The sequence below is a fragment of the Ornithodoros turicata genome, chromosome 1 (assembly GCF_037126465.1).
Source record: "Ornithodoros turicata isolate Travis chromosome 1, ASM3712646v1, whole genome shotgun sequence".
Lineage (NCBI taxonomy): Eukaryota > Metazoa > Arthropoda > Arachnida > Ixodida > Argasidae > Ornithodoros > Ornithodoros turicata.
This window is the reverse complement of record NC_088201.1, coordinates 136,638,510-136,652,110: the sequence shown is the minus strand read 5'-3', so window position 1 is coordinate 136,652,110 and position 13,601 is coordinate 136,638,510. Positions and strand designations below refer to the sequence as shown.

General features: G+C 44.5%; 1 protein-coding gene across 1 annotated transcript in view; it reads right to left on the bottom strand.

Moving 5' to 3' along the window:
- Positions 1-13,601, bottom strand: part of LOC135378637 (zinc finger protein 782-like) — a 252,369-nt gene that overhangs the window by 26,273 nt on the left and 212,495 nt on the right. The gene's annotated exons all lie outside the window — the stretch shown is intronic.

Sequence of the window (13,601 nt, the reverse complement as noted above, 5' to 3'; positions counted from 1 at the left end):
AAGGAAAGCATGTGGGGGTACAGATATTGGCAATTGTGTGCGATGCCCCAGCCAAATCGTATGTACTTTTAGTGAAGGGACACTCAGGGTATTTCAGCTGTACCAAGTGTGTAACAGAGGGAGAAAATATCAAAGATAGGGTTTGCTTCCCCGAAATAAATGCAGCTGAACGCACAGATGAAACATTTCGCAGTCGGGAGCAAGAGGAACACCACCTAGAAACTTCCATTTTATAGAGAAGCTTCCAATTGAGATTATAAATGATGTGCCACTAAACTACACTACACTACACTACACTGACTACATGCACCTTGTGTGCTTAGGTGTTCAGAAGAAGTTGCTTTGCACTTGGTTCGATGGCCCAAAGAAGCACCGCCTTCGTCCCTCTACAGATGGAACTATATCAGTCAGTCATGTTTCATTGGAACCGTTCGTGCCTGGTGACTTCAGTGGAAAACCCAGGTCATTGTCCGTACTTGACCGATGGAAAGCGACTGAGTTTCGCACGTTTGTGCTATACACCGGACCCCTTGTATTGGCATCTAATCTTCCCCGTGACATGTTGCAATTTCCATTTTAGTTAGTCCCAGTCTCTTAAGGGAGCACGCTGACCTGGCCGAAACACTCCTAGAGAGGTTTGTTCGTAAATATGCTAAACTTTTACAGGCCTGAATCAGTGTCGCACAACATGCATGGCTTGCTTCATTTGACGTCTGATGCTCGTAGACACGGTGCACTGGACTTATGGAGTGCCTTTCCTTTCGAGAACTTTATGTGCACACTGAAAAGGTACTTGCGTAGGCCAGAAAAGCCACTACAGCAGTTGCACAACCGTATCATTGAAGAGAGGTGGGTGCCTATGCAAGGAGTTCGCAGGTCCGACGAGCCTACTGTGTCTCTTGAAGCTCGGGGCAGAGTACTACAGTGCGTTCCCCCACTCTACAGGAAGGTGAATGTTCCTCAGCGTTTCTACCTGCAAGCAAATACAAGAGATAGCACCTGCATGTTGCATGATGGTAGCTTCTTGGAGTTCATTGGTGTGGCCTACAGTTCGACAACTCGTGAATTTTGTGTTGTAGGTAGGAAATTCAGAAGAAAGGAAGAGCTCTACTCGTACCCCTGTAGTTCATCAGTGATTGGTGTGCACGTAGTTTCCCAGCGATCCCATGTGTGCGTCTGCCCACTTTCTGATGTCCATTCAAAATGCATCCGACTTCCACACAAAGACGACAGCTACGTTGTTTTCCCACTACGACATACGGAACAGCTATACAGTGTACTTGCTCCTCCTTCTGACGTTCTGGTGTGACTTTGTGATTGAATATTTCACAATGTGTTTCAGTAACGACAGTGGAACTATACTGGACACCTTACATTATCATTGTGTAGATATGTTTTAAATGTTAGTGGTCATGCAGGAGTTGACATTAGTCCGTAGTTCATAATCTCATTATTGTAGTTGACCGTCCATTCCTCATTGTGAAATACCCCGATGAGGAGAATATGGTTGCTGTGGTTCCAAGCAACTGGATGGCTGGACACGGACATTGCTACTGGCCACCAAATAGAGAAGAGAAGAAAACTGGCCTGTACATAAGAAAGAGGATTACATGGTTGGCAAATCCTGCCTTGCACCAAGATAGCGGAATATGGTATGAACGCAACATTTACTTTGTGGGACACTATATAGCTGGAAATGTCTTTTCATTTTTGTAGAAACATACAGCGAGGCAAGACAGATGCTACCAATGTCAGAACAAACTTCGGATCTCAATTTGGAGGACCAGTATGGTCGTGGCACGCGAAAGAGGGTGATTTGGCCTAGCAGCGATGAATCTTCTCCTACAGTCTCCCCTCAAAGAGTCAAAACGAAGCGTAAGTTTGCCATATGAGATTTGGGTGCACTCATGATGAGCTGCATTCATCTTTGCATTCCTCTCACGCTTCTTGTGCAAACAACACAATATAGATTGTAGCCAATGAGGAAGTATGCTAACAGCTCACGGAAACGTTTGTGTCCCTGTAGGTGTCGAGAATCGCGCTCCCAGGGAGCCACTTAATTGTGCTGACCTGCAACACCGATTTTCTTAAAAGCAGAGCCTCGAATGAGCAGCGTGAGTCAGCAATTCCAAGATACTCCAGTAGTCCATGCAGTGCTCATGTGATGCTCATACAAACATTTGTGCCTTTATAGGTGTTGAGAATCGTGCCTTCAAGAGATTGTGAAACCATTTCTAAGCTTTTGAAGGAATAATGTTATAAATACTGATTTATGTCTAGTAAGCAAATAGAAACACTGCTTCTGTAATCCTGCATTATGAAGGTATTGTACTCAGACCACACGCTTGTCGAGCACTTCCGTCGCTCTTAACTCTTCAGCCCCTTGCCTGTTTCTGGAGAGACGTCTCACCGTCCAGAAAGGAAGTGCATTCTTTTTTGTTTCCATGACGATGTAGGTTGTTGTCAAGAGTGAGCCGACCACCGGTGAACAGCCTTCGTTATGGTGACATTCGATCCTTCGGGCAAGCGTGCACAGATTAAACGTCACTTCCTGTCTGTCTGGAGATACTTGATGATGATGATGATTTGGGTTTTTTTGGCGCAAAAGCTACTAGGGCTATAATCTGGAGATACTTCTCAGTGCTGTTCGGGGTGCCACAGTCTATGGTGGCTTGAGAAATCCCCAGTTTTAAAAATCCAACAGTTCAAAAAATTGCTCAGGTGAGGAATGTGGTACTTTGCTTTTCGATTCCATGGGCTACGTATGCATATGTTTACTCTGTGCATATGGTATCTCAGCCCTTTTAACCCAGCCAGCTGTGCCAACCAGCAACACTGATTTTCTTAAGAGTACAGCTTTCTGTGGGCATTGAGTCAACGGCTTATACAGGGCTTATACAGGGCATGTGATACCCATAGTGCTTGATGTAAGCAACATTTTCTTGAGCTTGAGGAAAGATACACAAAACAAACACAACACGTACAAATCTTGTACGTGTTTGTTTTTTGTATCTTTCCTCAAACTCGAGGAAATGTTGCCTTCATCGAATACCCACCAGCTTGTTCGCATACTACTTATTTGTTCACCCACAGTGTGATGCTGATGTGGCATTCATAGATATGTTTGTGCCTTAGTAGGTGTCGAGAATTGTGCCTTAAGCCAGCCAGTTGTGCGAACCTGCAACACTGATCTTGACAGCACAGCTTTAAGTGGTAAGTCAGTGACTAAAACGAACTGATGATGATGATGATGATTCGGAGTTTAATGGCGCAAGGGCAGCTTAGGCCATAAGACTAAAACGAACTCCTACTGGTTTTTAAAAAGGGCATGTGATGCCCACTGTGTGATGTTCATGTGACACTCATATAAATCTTTGTGCCTTTGTAGGTATTGAGAACCGTGCCTTAAGCCAGCCAGATGTGCGAACATGCAACACTGACTGTGACAGCACAGCTTCGGACGAGCTCTGTGAGTCAGTTATTATAGCACACTCCTACGGTTTTATGCACTGTGTGATGTTCGGACAGTGCTTATGCCTGTGGATAAACAAGGGAGTCGTGTACCAAGACAAGGATGAACAAATAGAAAACTAGGAAGTGAAATGCCATTCTGGTGTGTGTGTTTGTTTTTTCGCTTCTTGCTGCAAACAGTCATTTTCTTTTATTTCACTCTTATTTTTGTACTTTCTTTTGACCCGTCTCGGGTTTGATGGTCCCTTGTTTGTCCAGATATTGTGTACTAGTCAGCTTGTAAAGGTGATCAGCACTATTACCATAGCTCCTCAGAAATTCCTGTGGTCTGCACTTGAAACATGGCTGGGTCATTCCAGGCCAAATCACCCAAACGTCGTGCTCGACCCCCCTCGACCCCCCTAGGTTAAACGGAAACTACGGATAAACGGAGCAGTAGGGTCACCTTTCGTTGGTTTCCTATATATGCAATTGTAAAAATCTTAAACGGAAAAACGGAACTTAAACGGGTAAACGGAACAACGTGGAAGTACCGAGATGATGCTGATCCTCACCATTACCATTACGTCTGACAACCTGGGCGGAAGTCATAGCCAGTGCAATCCAAATGTTAGGCTTAGCTCACGTCCACATGGGTCTTCATGAAGTCTGCCAAGAAACAGCCGCACGAAGGGGTTTCGCTTGCGTCAATGTTGCGGATAATTTAGGAGCATGATTGCGACAGCAAACGTAGAAACCATGAAATTTGATATGCTAAAGTCAGCGCTGTCGTCATAGCAGGCCGTGCGTTGAAGAGTGATGTGAATGATGCCATATGATGCCACATGATGCTGACAGGTAATATCGGAAACCTGGACACAGGAAGAGGATGCGAAGTTTGCCTGTCAGAACAGAACGATAAACCTCATTGTAGACGATTGAGATGCCCATGGGATTTGTTCCAAGCCTCAGACATGCAGGTATATTTTGTAAACAAATCGAAAAATGTGAAGAGAACAGCTGTTAATCCTTTACATCCTTGCTACCTACAGCAGTGGAATATCATTATCTTGAAATAAAGTTGCCTTTCATGAAATATGTGTACTTTGCTTAAATGGAACTTCTGATAAATGGAACACAATTTTTCCATTCCCTTGGAGTACCGTTTACGAGGAGTCCACTGTACTTTACAGAATACGCTGACTTTTTTTCGCTCTTCCAGCGTGTGCGAAAAGTATCATTAGCAAGGCGCAAAGTTGTAAGAAATTGCCGCAAAAAGCAACTCTCTCTCGCCGTCCGAAAATAGAACACAACGGAAGAACTTGTTATTGTCAGAATGTTTGAGCCACGCTCTTTCATTCTATGTCACTAACATCCACCTTGACGCAAAACCCTGCTGACTTGGTCACTTTTTTCGCAGCATGGTTTTCACGATTCTAACAAACTTTGTCCCCGACTAAATCAACAGCGGTTCAACATAGTCCAGTAAAACTCGGGAAACTACCTTTATTTGCAGTAAGGAGCCCATGATAATTATTGGAACCAAAACTGAGGGGGGTCGAGCACGACCTTTGGGTGATTTGGCCTGGAATGACCCAGCTCGGATCACTGATTTCCATTTAAAAAAAAATAGAAAATAACTTCAGTAGTTACATGGCACCCACGGGTCCTGCACAGGAAAATAATTTATGGCTCCCTAAAAGGGCATGGGGAATCAGGGTGGACGGTTGCTGTTTTGTGCAACCTTCACTCATTTGTTTATTTACCGTTTGGGCTGTGATGCAATGCCGAGCGGATTGGTTAACATTTATTATTATAATGTTAATACGAGTAGCATACAGGAAGATTTACAGTGTCTACATGAACAAGTTGCACAGTACGTGGTGATCAAGGGGAAAAGAAAATTTCATTCCAGCAATGTATGAGGCAAAATTGAGGGGTCGCGGTTCCTTGAAACCTAGCATTTATGCTGCACGATGGTTATGTGTGTACCAAGGGTGCTCATGATGCATAAAAAATAAAAAAAATCATGTCAAACACCACAGTGCATTATCGTCTCTAGCTTTGCATCATAACTCATCATAATTGTGACCGCACATTTTACGCCATCTGCAAACCATTAGGACAAATTCTTCCTACACTTTCTCAGAAGTTCAGCATTTTCTATTGCATAACCCCTCCCAGGTGGAAATATGAAGTGGGATTCAAAGTTGTTCCACTTTGATGTCCAACTGGTTCCACTTTGATGCCCAACTGGTTCCACTTTGATTGATTGATTGATTATGAGTTTAATGGCACAAAGGCAACAAAGGCCATAGAGCGCCAAAACCATGGTGAGTGTGTCGGAGATGATTATGGGAAAGCTGATGTGAGAGAGAGTGTGTGGTAGTTAAAACCTATCTACAGGTATGAGGTATCAGCGATGAGCGATGAGATTGACCAGGATAAGAGAGAGAGGGGGATGACGATAACAAGCGAGCATGGCAGTTAAAAGCTATCTACAAGTGTGACAATGAGATATTTACATGAGGAATTCGGTGATATTGGATAAAAGCGGTTCCACTTTGACCCCAAGTGGTTCCACTATGATGCTCAACTGGTTCCACTTTGGCCCGAACCAGTTCCACTTTGACCACTAGTGGTCCCACTTCACCATGATATGACATTGTCCCTAAAGTGGTTCCATGCTGCCTGTAGTGGTTTCACGTCACTCAAAATGTTTCAGCTTTCCTTGTGTTGGATTTCGCATAAATCATCGCATATTGCCCTCATTTTTATGCTGTGATGTACATGCGTTGCTTTAAAGCTGGTGAACATTGCATAGTGTATGACACTAGTAATACATTACTTTAAAAATTACAACTGAGATCAGTGACAAAGCTCCTTGAATGGACTTATTTTGCAAACGAGAAACAGTTTGTGAACCCCTGTCTTCCGCAATTTCTGTCCATTTCCCTCCGCAATTTTCACGGATATTTTACTATATTGAGGGTTCCCCAAGGGTGGCCGTCAATTGCAATGATGCGAGGGGTGTTTTGGGGGTAACCTAGAATTGCAAACTTCAGTGAGGGGGGGGGGGGTTATATTGGGTGTATCCTGGTATAACCCTAAAACATCAGGCCCTAATTATAGCCAAGTATTGTTGATCCTCAAGCAAATACTGCAAGAACCAATTAACAGAGCAGTTTGTATATGGTGCGTACATGCTCGAAGAATTAGGGAAACTCAGCTATTTACTTTTTCACAACACATGACCATCAACATGGAGTTTATTACAGTGCACATATCATCTCACTACAATACATCACAGAATACATTTATGTAGACTCGCTCCAAAAATTACAATAGCGCACGATTATCCATCAAGAGCTCTCAATTTATTAGTCATGCTGTAGCTACCACGAAATCAGATGCCGCTATGACGGTACATGTACTATTTGAAAGCCTAACAGTACGTAAATACCTACTATCAGAAAAATCACCCCCCCCCCCCCCCCCCATCATGACCATTCATAACTATTGCACAGGTCTGCAAAGAGAATCTGGTTGTTGAAAGACATATACATACAGGGGACAGCTGTGTCATCAAGTCTATGCAACGATTTATTGGTACTTCTTTCAGCACGCTTGATGCGCTGCATATTGCGGAACTGTGACACTCCGTACGTGTGGCTGACAATGTAGGCTTTGGTAGTGTCCAAAGATTTCAGTGCTATGATGTGTTCTGCTTTCAGGTATGTGTGGTTCACCTTAATTGCAGTTGAATCACTTTTTGAAGGGAGCCTATACTGCTGGCTATGAAAGATGTATCCATTGACACGAACCCTGTCATATTGTTCCACAATGGCGCGGCGAAATCTGCCTTCAACAAGTCTGTTTAGACTGCTGCTCATTTTTCGTGGTTTTCCCAGAAAAATGGGGTCATCTGAGCAGGGCTGTTGCTGCCGATTGCTACAGATGTCCTGCACCTGCTCTGATGCCATGCTTTTCATCACTTGAAAGTTGTGCTTCATCATTATTCTTGAAAAGATTTGGTTTGGCACACCTGTCGCTGATGATACTAGACTGAGTAGGCGACCCATATTACTTTCAAATGGAAAGCACGAGTGTGCCCACAAATGTCCCATCAGCGTTACACTTCTGGGAAGGTGTAGCAGTTTGTGCATATTTGATGTCATGTTTTGTTTACCGTACAGAAGCTGTGTGAGCACAACAAATTCTGTAATTTTCTCTGTGGCTTCTATCACATCATCCGGAGTTATTGTGTTTTTTAGCATGAGGTGTACAGAAGAAGAGAGCAGAATGAAATGCCTCAAATACTCCTCACGCAAAATTCCACTGACAGTAGGAATGGAGTAATAGAGCAGCAAAGCTTGCCATTCAGCTGCCTTCCAGAATTTTCGCTGTTTCAGGCCTCGTGGCAGCCGTGTGATGCATGTTGGTGGTTGGATATGAAGCAATCTGCTGCCCACCTGTTGACGGTCCTGAGGACCACCAATGTAGTACTGTGATTAGTTGCACTGGCCAAATGAAGTAGCTGGAAGACTTGAACAAGGGACTTCCATCTGCGTTCACAGTCACTGTCAAGTCATACTTTGTGCACTTCAGTTTCCTCCGCTGCTCTTTGTACAGTTCTCCATCTGTGATGTCAGTCATAACGCCATCAGCATCGCCTTCAGTCAGTCTTTCGAGGTTCCTCACAAGTTTCTTCTGAAGAGAAGTGTCCGATAAAATTGATTTCATCTGCTTTTCAATGGGCAGGCTTACAAAGTAGCTCTTCCCGCTCATCAGCTCTGTCTCTTGCTGTTGCTTGCTGCAGTTTGAGCAGATGTGTGTTGTATCATTTTCCTTATGTAAGACTGTCTTGCATTCAGGACAATAAAAATGAAATGACATTTCGTTTAGCGAAACCCCCGCAAACTTCTTGAACAAATATTTGCTCTCAGGAAGGCCACTTTTCTGCAATATGCAATTCAAGAGCTTTAATAAGTGTTCAATCTCCGTCCACGAGAGTTGGTGCTGGACTGCATAGTTCATTACCAGAACAAGAGCATCACCAACAGACATCTGTTTTCCGTCGATCACAGGAATGTTCCATTCCGCTGGAAAGCTCTGGTCTGGCTGCTCTCCACTCACACAGTCAAACTCTGGTGCTTGTTCATCACTTTCTTCCACACTGAATGCGTCATCGGGTTGGCTGTCTGCACTTGGTGAATCAGTGTCCCCATCGAAACTTTCACGGTCATTCGAATGTGTGCCATGATGTGCGTATTCGTTCTTGAAAAGCAACCGTAACGATGACCTTGGTATTTTCTCACGTCTCACGGCTGGATCAGGTTCTAGGTAGCGCTTACGCACGCATAATGCCCTTCGGCGCGCGTGACTCTCAATGTTACCTTGATCCTCGCTCATTGCGGTACTCACTACACATAGCAGGTTGACAGTCAAAAACAATGTATCAAAGACGCGTCTGACAAGAAAAATACTAATGTGTAGATCGCTGACGAATTGCGTCGCAAGTTGCCTGTTCAAGTTGCAAGTTGCCTGTTCAAGACGTAAGGGACCTCGACCCAAAGCATGATAATGACTTCGATAATCGAGCCGTATACTTTGCCTTGTGGCGGAAGGACGGCAATGAAGATGACTACTACGCAGTACAGATCCTTATGCTGGGAGGTAAGCGCTACTTATATAGTAACTGTAGTAAGCGCATAACAGTACATGCATAGCCCACGTGTCTGCGATGTGATGTGGACATGCATGAAAATGTGAGATCTGCATTCTTTTTGTGCAGAAAACGAAGCCTCGCTGAAGCAAAAGCAAAGCAGGAAACGTGTGCCGATCCCTCTTCACGCATCGGAATGCGAAGAGGAAACTGGAAGTTCACTCTCGCAAAAGCAAAAGATGAGAGCAGTGAGTTATTCGCTATATTAATAGATACCACCAACTTGCCCAAACAACGTAGTTACAGATTGTGTTGCTCCACTTTCATGACAGGAACAGAAGAAACTCAGAGAGTTTCCACCGCTTCCAAGAGTTTCCAAGTTCCACCGAGAGTTTCCAAAAAGTATCCACCGCCCAAGACAAGACGTACAGCTCTATTTTGCAGGAGCATCTAACGAATGCGAGAGAAAAAACGACACGTGAAGGCAGAATGTCAAGGAAAAGGGCTGCAAGCTCATCTGCCGAATCAGACAGTGACACTGACCCGACCCTTGTGGAGCTGGCCCAGGTGAGAGCTGCAGAGCAAGAAACTAGGTATTGGAAGAAGCGTTATCAGGCGAAGTGCGAAGAAAATGCGAGACTTCAGAGCCTCATGGAAATGAAACCGTCAGAAAGTAAGTTCGAATCTCAAACGTTCAGAAACATTGAACCAATTGCATTGTTTTATGTTGCAAATTGCAGAACGATGATTTTGAGTTTGCAAATTTTGTTCTCAGTGCACTCTCTGTTGGTGGAGATCAGCCGGACACGAGGCGAAATTTCTCAGTGTGCAAAGTGCACCGTTGCAGGTAGAGTGCTGCTTCTGTCTGTGTGCCATATGGGCAACAACGAGAAATCTGTCGTAGGTTGAATGCATCGTACCTGACATGTTTGACTTTCTCTTCAAGTGTGATCCTTTGTCAATTCGTACACAAAATGCATATTGTTTGCTAACCGGTATTTATGTTGAATGTTCACACATTGTTTTACAGTTTTCCGTGCACTGCCAAATAGTCCACCACACATCGACACATGTATGTACTGTATGCTGTAGATGCTAGAAAGGCTCCGAAAAATCCTAGGGGCTCTCAAGGAAGCTAAGCTCACACTCCGACTACAAAAGTGTGAGTTCGGAAGGAGCTCAGTTGAGTTTTTGGGGCTTTACGCTCGAAGCAGGCAGCAGGTAGTATCAAGCCAGGACCACGCAAGGTTCACGCTATACTGGATTTCCCCATGCCACGAAACGCCCACGAATTACGTAGGTTCCTGGGCTTGACTAGTTTCTTCAGAAGGTTTGTGGACCATTATGCTACAAGAGCGGAACCACTGCAAAGACTGCTAAAGGGCAACTCCACTTTCATGTGGACAGAGAAAGCAAATGCGTCGTTCGAGGACCTCAAACAGGCATTAACGAGGGCACCGACACTCGCACTTTACAACCCAGAGGCGAAGACTGAACTCCATACCGACGCCAGCCAGGATGGTTTGGCAGGCATGCTTTTGCAGCAGGACGACCAGAGACGTTTTCGACTCGTTTACTGCATCAGCAAGCGAACGTCCGAAACAGAGAGGAACTACCATTCCAGCAAGTTGGAGCTATTAGCTATTGTATGGGCGATAGAACGTCTCCGTCCATACCTGCTCGGGATTCACTTCACGGTAGTGACTGATTGCCAAGCACTGGTTTACTTGAACGCCAACAAGACCCTGAAGCCACAAGTGGCTCGATGGTTCGACCTTGTACAAGAATATGACTTCGAGGTGAAGCACCGAAGCGGAACAAAGATGGCTCATGTCGACTCCTTAAGTAGAGCACCAGTGGAGCCTGGAGATAACACCCTGGAAGATATTGTAGCTGACAAACTCGAAGTACTGCTAACAATGAGTTTAGAAGATCAAATCCTGACTGTGCAGCGACAGGATTCTGATCTCTCGAAAATTATTGCCTTACTAAAGAAAGGCAGGAAGGATCTCACGTCGTCGGATCAAAGTCGGGTCAAGGACTTCGAGCTAAAGGATGGACTCCTGATGAAAAGGGTGACGGATGGCGACGAAGTAAAGTGGCTTCTTGCGTTGCCAAAGAGCATGCGAAAAAGCATTGTGGTACAGGCACACGACTTAATGGGACATTTCGCCATAGAAAGAACCGTCGCAAAAATCAAGGAGCGTTTTTGGTTTCCTAAAATGAGGCGATATGTGCGTTGCCGTATCAGTAAATGTTTCGAATGCCTTCTAAACAAATGCCCAAGCGGAAGGAAGCCAGGTTTGCTCCATCCGATTCCACCGGGAACGTATCCGTTCGAGGTGATACACGTAGACCACTTGGGGCCCTTTGTAAAAAGCACGAAAGGAAATCAACACCTTCTCGTAGCTGTGGATAATCTTACGACGTTCGTCAGATTGTTTCCTGCGAAGACTACTACAAGCAAGAGCGTGGTGAAGGCGTTAGAGCAACTTATTCTTGAGAGGGGCCTTCCTCGAAGAATTATCAGTGACCGGGGAACCTGCTTCGCTTCTCACGAGTTTGAAGAATTTTGCCAGTCAAGGGGAGTGCAGCACATTCTCAACTCCTCCAGACATCCTCAGGCAAATGGACAAGTGGAACGCGTCAACCGCGTACTTGTGCCCATCATCTCAACTGCCATCAAGAGGAGAGACCACAAGGACTGGGACGCTGAAATCCCTAGCATAGAGAGAGATTTAAACAACGCAGTATGCAAAACTACAGGCAAGACACCATTTGAAACATTGCATGGCTACTCGCCCAATTTTTATGACGGTAGACTACATCAGTTAGCAGATGATGATGATGATGATGATGATTCCAGTTTTACTGGCGCATCGACAACAAAGGTCATAATGCGCCAAAACGTTGACAGTAATATGATTACATAAAATTAAATACAACCAGTGAGATAAAATATGACGATGTCTGATGCTGCCAATATAAAACTACAGAACGTTTAAAATTCCAATGTCTGTTAAAAACTGAAAAACCCTTTTAAAAGGGATTATTGCCTCATCACCAAGCAATAGGGCTGGGTGAAGAGGCAAATGATATGCATAAAAACCTCTAAAGTGATGTTGACGGTGGGCCTCATAATGAGGACATGAAATGAGAATGTGTATGACAGAGAGAAGTTCACCACAGTGCTCGCACAGGGGTGGCTCCTCTCCACGAAGTAAAAACCCATGAGTGATGAATGTATGTCCTATGCGCAGCCTTGATAGTACAACACTCAGCAGGCGATTTTCTGAACCTTCTTCGTGTCTTTGGATGTTCGGTTTAACGAGATGGAGCTTGTTATGTGTTTGGCTGTCCCAGAAGTTTTGCCAGTTTGTATAAATTGATTTCATTAATGCAGATGCAATGTCCTGTAAGGGTAATTCAAATGGAGTAACATCAGTAGAAACTGCAGCTACAGCAGCCTTGTCTGCCAATTCATTGCCCTGTATGCCAATGTGGCTGGGCACCCAGCATAAGATTACAGAATATCCCTTCTTGTTTATCGTGTGGGCTATGTATTGTGCTCGCTGCACAAGAAAATTCTTCTGCTTGTGTATGCTACAGATAGCATTAAGGGAACTGAGGGAATCCGTGTACACAACTGCTGATTTTATGCAGCCTTCAAGAATATAGTTCAGTGAAAGAATGATAGCATATACTTCAGCTGTAAAAATGGATGCAGTGTTTTTTATACGGTGGGACCTTGTGCATGTATCCGAAACCATGGCACATGGCACTCCTGCGCTAGACTTTGACCCATCAGTGTACACCTCAACATGATGCCCAAAGCTTCGCTTCAAATGTTCAAACTCTTGTTGTAGTACAGGCGTGGCAGTGTAATGTTTCCTGTACTTGGTCAGTGTAATGTCAGACCTTAGGGGTGGTTCACATGGTGGGATCCTCTTACTACGTTCTACAACCAGGGAATTGTAATAAGGGAAATTGTGAGACTCACTCTCATCCATAAGTCGCATACAGAGGGGTGGAACAATTGAACGTTTGTTTATAAAGAGCTGTTCAAACCGTGTGCTTGTAACACACGGCAGTGCAGGGTGTTGTGGATGACTTCGTATTCTTAATGCGTAAGATGCCCCGAGGTAAAATCTCCGTCTTGTCAAGGAATATTCATAAATTTCAACATATAAACTTTCAACTGGTGACGTTCTAAAAGCGCCAGTTATCAGCCGAAGTCCTTGATGATGTACAGGATCCAGTATTTTTAGAACAGATGGGCGAGCTGATCCATAAACTATAAGTAGTATAGGGGGGACCGCTATAAGAACATCCTTTTTCTAATCCAGTTCTAGGAATTTCTAATCCAACACAAGCCAGTTCTAATCCCTCTGGTTAGTGGCCCCACTTTGATTGACAGGCCCCTTTTTGGCTCGCCAATTCATGCTGATTGGTTTGAGATGACCCCACTTCGATTTACAGGCCCATT